This window comes from Tribolium madens, unplaced genomic scaffold (genome assembly GCF_015345945.1).
Source record: "Tribolium madens isolate multiple individuals breed KSU strain unplaced genomic scaffold, Tmad_KSU_1.1 Scaffold_7;HRSCAF=85;Tcas5.2_LG10, whole genome shotgun sequence".
Lineage (NCBI taxonomy): Eukaryota > Metazoa > Arthropoda > Insecta > Coleoptera > Tenebrionidae > Tribolium > Tribolium madens.
In genome coordinates this window covers 1,890,300-1,903,173 of record NW_025401050.1, presented here as the reverse complement: position 1 = coordinate 1,903,173, position 12,874 = coordinate 1,890,300, and the positions used below count along the sequence as shown (strand labels likewise).

Sequence of the window (12,874 nt, the reverse complement as noted above, 5' to 3'; positions counted from 1 at the left end):
GAAAAAATTGGGTTGCCTACCTTTTTCTGTTCACTACTATACGCTCTATTAGTGTGACGTCAGCAAGGTACATGACTGTACCTTTGAAGCTAAACAAATAAAAGTTTATTTCTTGAATCCTGGACGTGTAGGGAGATTGTTTCTAAGGAAATAGTTGCTATGAAAAATGTGTGTCGTTTCGTAATGGTTTTAACAATTGTAGTCAACATTTCGGTAATTTAATCTGTTCTAACCTCACTTTCTGTGTACTTCAAAAATATGTGTACAGGGTTGCCAGAATGTTGCAAACGACAGGAGTGAGTAGGTTGTACCAAAACAAAACAAAATAAAATATTTTAACATGCACATAATGTGTATTTGGCTGAGAATATAAATTATTATTTGTTTACAAGTAAATATAAATATCTAGTAAAAAAAATCTAGTATCAATTTGGTACTCTAGTATCACAACTGGCAACACTGTATGTTTAGCTTCAGTACAGTCGCGTCTGTGACGTCACCTCTAATAGCCCGTATTGGGTTGCCAGATATGAACAGGTGAGTCGATGTAGTAATTTGCACCGATCTGCTTGCGCAATAAATTATATATGAAAATAAAGATAATTTTATTGGGAACACGGTGGTATAAGGTTGCCTGCGAAAAAACGTTCATGAATGAGGGTTGCTGAGCTTTAAAATTGAAAAATCGGAGCAAATCAAGATGTGCGAAAGAGAGGTTAAAAAACTCAGTGGGAAGTTGGAGAAATTTTTGAAAAAATTTGGAAATACAAACTTATTTTGTTAACTTCTTCAGTTCTCATTATTTTTTAATGTTTTCATCTTGGACACTAAATAATAATTGTTCCTTAACACAAGGATGAATAATTATATTTTTAAATATACTATTTGTTTGGTTTTGAATTACGCGCGATGTCATTTGAAGTCAGAGATTGTGATTATGGTCACAAAACGCAATGTCGTCATGGCAAGAAAATTGTTTATTAGTAAAAAATAATACAGTCCGCTGAGAAGTAAAACAGTGTGTTTTATTTCAATTCATAACATTTTGGTCAGTTCGAGCCGGATTTGTGAGCAAATTCMGGTGCAAACATACAGGGAGCAGTAACATTCAGWCGAGAGCCACTTCACCACATTGCCAAACACAAGGTCAGATTTTTCCTTTATAAAAATTATGCGTCCCAAATACACCAGTGAATTGAGACAATTGATCGCTTCTCGAGACAACATAATAGCACAGTTAYATGAATTTTCGACGTTTTTCAATGATTTGGATTTAACCAATGTGAGAAAATCGGTTATTACACAACTTGAMGTTAGGTTAGAGGAACTTAAACCGCTCTACAAACAGTTCAACGAAATTCATCCAAAAATCGTCAGTTTAGAGAAGCCAGACAACGATGATTATAACAAGGAGTTATTACAACAATTTATAGAATTGTATTTTAAAGTGATTTCGCAAGTAAAAGAGACAATCGACGAAGGTAGACAAAACAASGCAGCGACAGCAATGCTTCCGATAACTTCAGTACCAGATATTTCAGTATCAAGTGACGATGTCAAAATACCACACGTAAATCTTCCCCTGTTTGACGGTAACTACGAAAATTGGCCTGGTTTCTTCGATCTTTTCAATTCAATAATTCACAATAATAGCAAATTATCGGATATGCACAAATTTTTGTACTTGAAAACCCATTTAGTCGGTTCAGCGTTGAAAACAATTGAGTCTTTGACTGCTGCCGGTCATAATTATAGGTATGATAACAAGCAGTACATTGTAACACGCATTTGCAGTCAATTTTTGTTTTACCGCCTGTCAGAAAAGATTCAATTTCTGATCTGAGAACTTTGACAAGTGAAACCAAGCAGCATTTAAGAGCCTTGGATGCGTTAGGATTACCTGTAAACTCATGGGACACTTTGATCATTCACATAATTAAACAAAAATTAGATCAAACCACGCGCAAGGATTGGGAATTTTCGAACACAAGCGTTCACGTTCTTCCAACATTAGACGAGTTATTCAAATTTTTGGAAAGAAGATGTTCGGCATTAGAATTTTCTTGTCCAGTACCACAAGTTAACAAGAAAACAACTACAAGAACATTTCATGTATTTTCAGACAACAAAGAAGAAATTTGCAAGCTGTGCAAATTAGAACATCCATTATTTAAATGTGAAAAGTTTCTGAAACAATCATACAAAGAAAAGGTGAATACAATTAAAGATTTAGGACTATGCTTCAATTGTCTAAAGCATGGACACATGTCATTTGAGTGCACGTCAAGGACGTGCAAAAGGTGCAATAAACGTCATAACACTTTATTGCATAAAGATCGATTGGTAAAGGCAGCACCAGAATCGACAAACAATGATCATAAAAGGCAAGATGTAGAAACAGAAGCAGTCACATTAAGCACAACACAACTTCAACAAACATCAAGAATTGTGTTGGCCACTGCCATCGTGAAAGTAAAAGATTCGAATGGAGGTTGGCAACTATGTCGTTGTCTATTAGACAGTGCTTCACAATCGAATTTTGCCACAAGGGCTTTAGTTAAACGATTAGGCCTTTCAACTATATCAACATTTATGAAAATTAGTGGAATTAACGAAACCAAGGCTACAGTGAAGAATATGACAACAGTTACGATTCGTTCTAGAGTTACAAACTACGAAAAGGAAATTAAGTTTCTTATATTACCGAATATAACAACAAAACATCCTGACGAGCAGATTATTTGGAAGAATTGGAAAATTCCAAACATCGATTTGGCCGACCCAAAGTTTTGGGAACCTGGTCCGATAGACTTACTTCTTGGAGCAGAAATATTTCTCGAGTTACTTCAACTTGATCAGATTAAATTGGGACATTGCCTACCAATATAACACTGTTTTTGGTTGGGTTGTCTCTGGTAGACTCGACGAAAACACAAATTCCCAATCAACAAAATGTTTCACTACCTTCAGTAGTTTGGATTCTCAATTAACGAAATTTTGGGAAATAGAAAATTATGCAAATAACTCCAAACTTTTGACAGCAGAAGAACAACAATGTGAAGACAACTTTGTGAAAACAACAAGAAGAAATTCTGATGGACGTTTTGTGGTTACCTTACCACTCAAAGAAAACATCAAACAGCTCGGTGATTCAAAATCTACAGCATTTGAACGACTTAAGCATCTTGAGAAAAGATTACATAGAAATCCTACGATTAGAAAAGATTACGTCAAATTCATAGAAGAGTATGCATCATTGGATCACATGGAATTAGTCGAACCACACGAATTAAAAAATGATTTAATTTATTATTTGCCACATCATCCTGTAATTAAAGAGTCAAGTAAGACAACTAGACTAAGAGRAGTTTTTGATGCTTCAAGCAAAACATCTTCTGGACTTTCGTTAAATGATGCATTATTAGTTGGACCAACTATACAAGACGAACTTTTTTCAATTTTGATACGTTTTAGACTTTACAAATATGTTTTAACAGCAGACATAACGAAGATGTATCGTCAGATACGAATTGACGATAGCCATGCAAATTTACAACTTATTTTATGGCGAAATTCACCCGACGAAGAACTGAAGACATATCGTCTCAAGACTGTCACTTACGGAACGGCTTCAGCACCGTTTACTGCAATTAGATGTTTACACGAATTATCTAAAACAGAAAATATTGATGAACAAACAGCAAAAACAATTTCGAAAGACTTTTACGTCGACGACCTTCTTACGGGCTCTAATTCGAAGGAAGAACTTATAACAATCAGAGATAATTTGATTCAAGTATTACAAGGTGGTGGATTTCAACTCAATAAATGGGGTTCAAATGATAGAGAAATTTTGCAAGGCATCAAGGAAAGGAATGATACGTCAACGTTACTTATTTTTGATAAAAATGAAGAGATTAAGACACTAGGATTAATTTGGAACGCTACAGAAGACATTTTTAAATACAAGGTCCCAGATTCACAAATTAATGACAAGAAAATTACAAAAAGAAGTTTATTGTCTACTATTGCTCGCATTTATGATCCTCTGGGATTAATTGGACCCATTATGACAGTGGCTAAAGTAATGTTACAAACTTTATAGAAGATTCAAATTGAATGGGACGAAGAAATACCAATAAAACTGAAACATGAGTGGATTAATTTACAGCAGCAACTAAACAGATTGACAAATGAATTGCGTATAGCACGACATGTTATACCTATACATCAGGATCAAGTGGAATTTGAAATTCATGGTTTCTCAGATGCGTCGAATAAGGCTTACGGTGCTTGTATCTATTTGCGTAGTTTGAACAAAGAGGGTCAAATAAGTTGTAGACTGTTGTGTTCAAAATCTCGGATAACACCATTAAAAGAAATCTCTATTCCAAGATTAGAGCTATGTGCTGCTTTACTCTTGGCAAGACTTTTCAACAAAATAATTTCAACATTAAATCTGACAATAACAAATCATTATTTATGGTCAGATTCAACTATTGTTCTTGCTTGGATTGCAAATTCCTCATCAAATTACAAGACTTTTGTGTCCAACAGAATTTCAGAGATTCYAAAATTAACTAACATCGCAATTTGGAAACATGTGCCATCCGAACAAAATCCAGCAGATATATTGTCAAGAGGTTGCACTGCAGAACATTTACTTCAGAAGGAACTTTGGTGGATAGGTCCATGTTGGTTATCGTCGCAAGAATCTTGGCCCATTKAACCAACTGTTTTAAACAACGAATTACCTGATTGCGAAAACAAAGTCAAAGTGTCGTTGACTAACTTGACAGCAAATTTTATCCTCAACAAGTTTTCATCATTACAACGTTTAAAAAGAGTCATAGCCTATTGTCTCAGATTTATTTCGAATATGAAGAAAAAGGAAAAACGAACAGATTCATTGACTAAAGAAGAATTAGATAAGGCACTCTGGAAAATTTTGTTTCTTGTCCAACAAGAAGAATTTAAACAGGATTTTTGTGATTTAAAATCTAAAATGTGCGTGTCCAAGAAAAGCAAACTTTATAAATTGCAACCATTTATCGATGAGTCAAACCTTATCAGGGTGGGCGGTAGATTGTCCAATTCCAATGTCGCAATAGATCAAAAACATCCGATAATACTTCCACATCATCACGTAACAACACTGCTTATGAGATCAAAACACGAACGACTTTATCATTGCGGACATGAACAACTTTTAGCGACAATCAGACTGAAGTACTGGCCATTGTCCGGAAGAAATGAAGCTAAGCGAATATTACACAACTGTGTAAAATGTTTCAGACAGAAACCAGCCCCAGCCAAGTATCTTATGGGGAATTTACCAAAATCTAGAATTTGTGCATCATTAAGACCCTTCGAAGTTTGTGGAATTGATTATGCGGAACCCATACAGATAAAAGAAAGCAAGAGAAGAGGAAGAGTCCATACAAGCAAGAGCTATGTTGCCGTTTTTGTATGTCATTCCACAAAGGCAATCCATTTAGAACTTGTTACAGAATTATCCACTGAAGCGTTTATTGCTGCTTTGCATCGATTTACAGCTAGAAGAGGTATTCCTCATCAGATCACCTCGGACAATGGTACTAATTTTATAGGAACAAACAATCAACTTCAAGATTTGTACAAGTWTCTKTCCCAAGCTAATGAAGAATTGAAGTTAAATTTAGAAAAACAGAACATAAAATGGAGTTTCATACCACCAAAGTCGCCTCATCAAGGAGGACTTTGGGAAGCTGCTGTAAAAAGTATGAAGAGACATTTAGAGCGAACAATTCAAGGKCAGATCTTAACTTTTGAGSAGTTTTACACTGTGCTAACAGGTATAGAAGCATGTCTCAATTCACGACCTTTAACACCTCTCTCTTCCTCACCAACTGATTTGATACCGTTGACCCCATCACATTTTTTAATCGGAGACATTTTAATACAACCCTGTGAACCCGATCTCACAAATTCTCCCAAAACATTAAAATCTCGGTGGTTAAATATTCAAAGAATTCGTCAACATTTCTGGAAGAGATGGCATAGGGACTACTTGAATCAACTACAGACTCGGTCAAAATGGAATGAAAATTGTCCCAATATAAAGGTTGGAACTATGGTTCTTATGATTGAAGACAATTAACCTCCTCTACAGTGGCCATTTGGACGCATCGTTGAAACTTACGCTGGTCAAGATAGTGTAGTGCGGGTGGTTTTAGTGAAAACCGTGAATGGCCTGTATAAAAGATCAGTGACGAAAGTGTGCGTTCTACCCAATATGGACAATTGAAAATTTGTTATTCAGTAGTACTGGAGACAATATTTTATTTACTTGTACATGTTTAGAGAATTTGTTTAATTTTGAAGCCCTTTAGACTTCAAGGTGGGCGGAAAATGTTTGATTTTGAATTACGCGCGATGTCATTTGAAGTCAGAGATTGTGATTATGGTCACAAAACGCAATGTCGTCATGGCAAGAAAATTGTTTATTAGTAAAAAATAATACAGTCCGCTGAGAAGTAAAACAGTGTGTTTTATTTCAATTCATAACACTATTAAAAGAACTAAAACTCATCAAAAAATCAAAATTTGTAGATGTGCCAATATTGATAATGATAAAAATATTCTAATACAAAAAAACTTAAAAAATGTCGAATTCTTTTCATTGCAGAACATTATGCAGAATTCAATTCAACAAAATTAAATGGACCTTCTAATTCGCAAGATTCGTTTTCTTTTTCATTCACCTGAACAATATCCTGTTGATTTAGAAAAACCATCTAAAAAGCAACCGCAGTTTTCAAGCCACAGTTTCATACAATCTGTAGATCTGATTTGTTGAGGTCCTGAAATCTTATACGGAATATCGAACTCTTGTCGACTTTGACGTTCTGAATCTTTAATGGCGATAAGTACCGATCAAAAATTAAATCTATTTCTGTATTTTATATTTTATAATGACAATTTTTTCATACACTAAAAGTAAAAATCCCATAAGCCGCGGTGTTTTTGTTACTATGACAGCGACAAAAGTTTGCCCTAACTATTACAGCAACAAAACGGAACCTAACTTTTGAAAGCGTCTGAATCTAGTAGTACTTTCCATTAAATTAAATAAACTTATTTACACCTTATTTGTTAATTTAGTGATTTACGTATTCATTAAATTGTCTTACCGAATTACACTCAAGCTTTTTTTTACGAAGAAAACTTGACATTTTTAATTCGAGTTTTGTTTCCTTTGCCAGAAAACAAAATTCTTATTAAAATGTCAAGTTTACTTCGAAAAAAAAGCTCTCGTGTAATTATAAGTGACAATACGTTTATCATTATCAATATTGGCACATCTACAAATTTTTATTTTTTGATGAGTTTTAGTTTTTTAATAGTAAATTTAAAAATATAATTATTCATCCTTGTGTTATGAAACAATTATTATTTAGTGTCCAATATGGAAACATTAAAAAATAATGAAAACTGAAGAAGCTAATAAAATAAGTTTGTAGTTCCATATTTTTTCAAAGTTTTATCCAACGTCCCACTGAGTTTTAAGTTTTAACCTCTCTGTCGCACATCTTTCTTGCTCCGATTTTTCAATTTCAAAGCTCGGCACCCCTCATTCATGAACGTTTTTTTCGCAGGCAACCTTATACCACCGTGTTCGCAATAAAATTATCTTTATTTTCATATATAATTTATTGCACAAGCAGATCGGTGCAAATCACTACATCGACTCACCTGTTTATACCTGGCAACCCAATAGTAGTGAACAGAAAAAAGTAGTTCACCCATTTTTTTCATACTCCTTAGGCTTCATATTTTCGATTGGTATTTAATTTTTCTGGAAAGCAAGTAGGTGAAGTAATAAAAAATTATTAATTTTTGTATTTTTAATAAATCATACCCTTGAACATATTTTTTTAGGCAACCCATTCGCGATACATTCCTTTGCATATTAAATTTGATAAAAAATAAGTTTCATACGGTAAGCAGATGGGCGAAGGTTGACCCTAATTCGGATCTTAGACTATAAGCAAATCGCGTATTTACTGTGGCCATTGACATCCATGTATGAAATACAATGGGAAAAAATTAGTTTTAATAGAATATCTACAATAGTTTACATCAAGTACAATCATGAATTACTTTGATTGTAAGCTAGTATTATAATTCATTCATTATACAGGGTGTTTCACACAATTTTACGAGGCTTGCGCCTAATGTACGCACCCAAATATACAAAAGTCACAAAACACTGGATTCAAAAAATACACATTTAATTATTTAATTTTTGGAAACCCATGACAGTGGTCGTCAAACTAATCACTGTGTCATTAATAATCATAAATTGCAGTTTTTCAGAAATAATTATCATTTGTTCTATCAAGAGACGACATGAATATGATTCTAGTATATCTATCTTAAACACTAACTAACTAAAAATGTTGTAATTTTTGCTAGAGTTAACAAACTAGGGCCGATTATCCAATTTTTAAAAATTTGTAATCGAGTTCGTATCGGAATATGTTTTATTGACCGCATCTTACAGGCGCAGGCCTCGTAAAATTATGTGAAACACCCTGTATAAACAAGAATATCGTTTGGTAATGACATTATAATAAACTGCGTGCAACAAAAGCTTTTTGTAAGCCCATTCAAATTAGACGGTGGTAGGATTATTATTGAATCCTCTGGATCGTATCGCGAAAAAAAAATTCGATGTGGTCTTGACTTTGAATTTGTAGGTAAAAATGTACTTAGTTTGAATATTTGTTGTTTTTAACATCATTAAATAAATTCCCAACACTAACTAACCAAAAAAAACCATTTGTCTCTCATTAGACCCATTAGTTGCCACCATTGAGTTTAATGTGTTGCCTACCTAGGTTGTCAACCAAATTTTTAGCTCAAACGCAGTCCATAGTATATATGATGATAATGACTGTGGCGAGCAAAATAGTATATTAAAGAACAAGTTTCATAAGGGTTGAGATTTGGCGTACGAATCCCAAGTGGGATGAGTGCGCCAATGCCATTATAAAACGAGTATTTTATGCTATTTTTTCTAACTTGCGCCTCCTTTTTTCTTATTTTAATTAAAAAAATATTTTTTGTCGTCTAGCGAATTTTGTGTTAGTTGGTGTCGGTTGGTGACACTCGCCCACCTGATTTTTTGGACCATTTCTGCCATCTGTCATTAAAAATAAAATTTACAAATTATTCGTTATTAGTGTTACAACATAATAATAATAAATAAAATATGAGCCAACACAATTTAGTTTGCACTCCGCCCGAATTTCGCGAAATTGCCGAAGCAACAACGCAAAATTTGTTACCTGACAAGTCAGAAGCGGCATACTAAAACTAAATAACCCTAAATTCATTAAAGTACAGTGTGCTTTTATAGATAGTCATAAACGACTCCTACTGAGAGACGTTAATAAACGTATTATAAACGTAAATTAGAAAAACAATTTTTAACACTTCAAAAACGGCGTTAATAAAAAATAATAACAAATCTTCCACACAACAAGTTTTAAATCCGAATTTAGAAAACCACAAAACGTGACAGATGCAAAACCAAAAACATGCAAAGTCCACCACGCGAATACTTATTAGTTATTACCAACGTAACAGTACAGTTTTAATACTTTAATTAATTTATGGTGGACTTTGCATGTTTTTGGTTTTGCATCTGTCATGTTTTGTGGTTTTCTAAATTCGGATTTAAAACTTGTTGTGTGGAAGATAATTACTTGAATCCGAAATTTAGGCTGAAATTATGCAATTTGTCATTTTCTTAAGCGGTTTGGCTTTATTTTAAGCGGGAAATTAACCTGAATCAAAATATTTCAACACAATAATGTTTTGAATAAATTTTCGTTCAAAATAAAACAATTTGAGCTATTTTAAATCCAATTTTGCTCGATTTTAATACAGAATTGATTCAAAATTATTGTTTTTTATTAGAATAATTGCTTTAATTTCAATTTTAGGATCAAATAAAGCAATTTGAGCTATTTTTAATTGAATTTTGCTTAATTGTAATACAGAATTAATTCGAAATTAGTGTATTTTATAAAAATAATTGCTTCAACCTTAATTTTAGGCTCAAATAAAGCAATTTGTGATATGTTCAATAGATTTGGCTCAATTTTAAGTCGGAAATAAAACTGAATCAAAGTATTTCAATCAAATATTGGCTTCAATAGGAGTTTTCTTTCAAAATAAAGCAATTTGAGCTGTTTTTAATTCAATTTTTCTAGATTTTAATACAGAATTATTTCAAAATTAATGTATTTTATAAAAATAGTTGCTTCAATTTTAATTCTAGGCTGAAATGAAGCAATTTGTTCTATTTCCAATCAATTTGGCATAATTTTAAGGCGAAAATCAACCTGAATCAAAGTAAGCAATTAGCCAAATTTCACAAATTGCTTTATTTAAGCCTAAAATTGAGATTGAAGAAATTATTTTTATAAAATACATTAATTTGGAATGAATTCTGTAATAAAATCGAGGAAAATTAGTTTGAAAATAATAAAATTTTGGAAGAAAATTCTTATTCAACCACTTATTTTGTTGAAATACTTTGATTCAGGTAGATTTTCAGCTTAAAATTAAGCCAAACCGCTTAAAAATATAACAAATTGTTTTATTTCAGTCTAAAATTCTGATTAAAAAAATTATTTTATAAAATACATTAATTTTGATTTAATTCTGTATTAGAATCGAGAAAGATTAATTTAAAAATACCAAAAATTGCTTTTCTTTGAAAGAAATTTTTTATTGAAGACATTATTGTGTCTAGAAATCCCAATTTTAACACTTATTTGATAAAATACATTTATTTACAACCTTTTCTGGCTTTAAATCGAGCCAAACCAAACGGAATTTGCTTAAATAGTTTTATTTTGACCGGAAACAGGTAATAAGTACTTATTTTGTTAAACTACGTTATTTTGCAAGGTTTTCTAAAACGAAATGTGTGTTTATTCGTCGTTTCTGTTCAAAATAAGACGATTTTATTAATTTCCATTGTATTTGGCTCACTTTTAAGCAGGAAATCAACATAAATCAAACTATTACAACAATTTAATAGTTTGAATAATGCTTTTTTTTCAAAATAAAACAATTTGAGCTATTTTTAATCCAATTTTGCTCGATTTTAATACAGAATTAATTCAAAACTAATGTATTCTATAAAAATAGCTGCTTCAATCTCAATTTTAAGTAATTTGTGTGATATTTTCAATCGATTTGGCTCAATTTGAAGTTGGGAATCAAGCTAAATCAAAGTATTTCAACCAAATACTGGCTCTAATAAGAGTTTTCTTCCAAAATAAAACAATCTGAGATATTTTGAATCCAATTTTGCTTGATTGTAATACAGAATTAATTCAAAATTAATGTATTTTATAAAAATACTTGTTTCAATTTCAATTTAAGGCTGTAACAAAGCATTTTGTCTTATTTTCAATCGATTTGGCTTAATTTTAAGCCGGGAATCAACCTGAATCAAAGTTTCAATAAGAGTTTTCCTCCAAAATAAAGTAATTTGAGCTATTTTTTCAATCTAATTTCGCTCGATTTGAGTTATTTTAAATTCAATTTTTCTAGATTTTAATATAGAATTATTTCGAAATTAAGGTATTTTATAAAAATAATTTCTTCAATTCGAATTTTAAGTGGAGACAAAAATTTGTGAAATTTTCGAGCGGTTTAGCTTTATTTTAAGCCGGAAATTAGCCTGAATCAAAATATTTCAACACAATAATGTTTTGAATAAAAGTTTTGTTCTAAAATAAAACAATTTGAGCTATTTTCAATTGAATTTTGCTCGATTTTAATACAGAATTAATTCGAAATTAATATATTTTATAAAAATAATTGCTTCAATCTTAATTTTAGGCTGAAATAAAGCAATTTGTGATATGTTCAATCAATTTGGCTCAATTTTAAACCGGGAATCAAACTGAATCAAAGTATTTCAACCAAATACTGGTTTCCATAAGAGTTTTCTTCCAAAATAAAGCAATTTGAGCTATTTTCAATCCAATTTTGCTCGATTTTAATACAGAATTAATTCGAAATAATGTATTTTATAAAAATAATTTCTTCAATCCGATGTTTAGGCTGAAATAATGCAATTTGTGATATTCTCAAGCGGTTTGGCTTTATTTTAAGTCGGAAATTAACTTGAATCAAAATATTTCAACACAATAATATTTTGAATTAAAAGTTTTCTTTCAAAATAAAACAATTTGAGCTATTTTCCATCCAATTTATTTCAATTTTAAAACATAATTAATTTAAAATTAATGTTTATTATTAATATAATTGCTTCAATTCTAATTTTAGGCTGAAATAAAGCAATTTGAGCTTTTTCCAATTCAATTTTGCTCGATTTTAATACAGAATTAATTTGAAATGAATGTATACTTTAAAAATAGTTGATCCTAATTTTAGGCTGAAATAAAGCAGATTGTGATATGTTCAATCGATTTGGCTTAATTTTAAGTTGGAAATCAACCTGAATCAAAGTATTCGAACCAAATATTGGCTTCAATAAGAGTTTTCTTCCAAAATAAAGCGATTTGAGCTGTTTTTAATTCAATTTTTCTAGATTTTAATATCGAATTGTTTCGAAATTTATGTATTTTGTAAAAATTATTGCAATTTCAATTTTAAGCTGAAATAAAACTCTTTGTGGTATTTTTAATCAATTTTAAAATTGGAATTGAAGCAATTATTTTAATAAAAAAACATTAGTTTTTAATTAATTCTGTATTAAAATCGCTCAAAATTGGATTGAAAATAGCTCAAATTGCTTTATTTTGGAAGAAAACTATTATTGAATCCAGTATTTAGTTGAAAT

The 12,874-nt window shown here is 31.3% G+C and overlaps 1 protein-coding gene across 1 annotated transcript in view; it reads right to left on the bottom strand.

The window, feature by feature from the left end:
* LOC123010341 (choline transporter-like protein 1) overlaps positions 1-5,124 on the bottom strand; it is a 56,586-nt gene extending 51,462 nt beyond the window's left edge. Inside the window, 1 exon segment of the mRNA XM_044407187.1 lies at positions 5,066-5,124. The gene's annotated coding sequence lies outside the window, so the exon portion shown is untranslated.
* Positions 5,125-12,874: the final 7,750 nt, after the last annotated feature.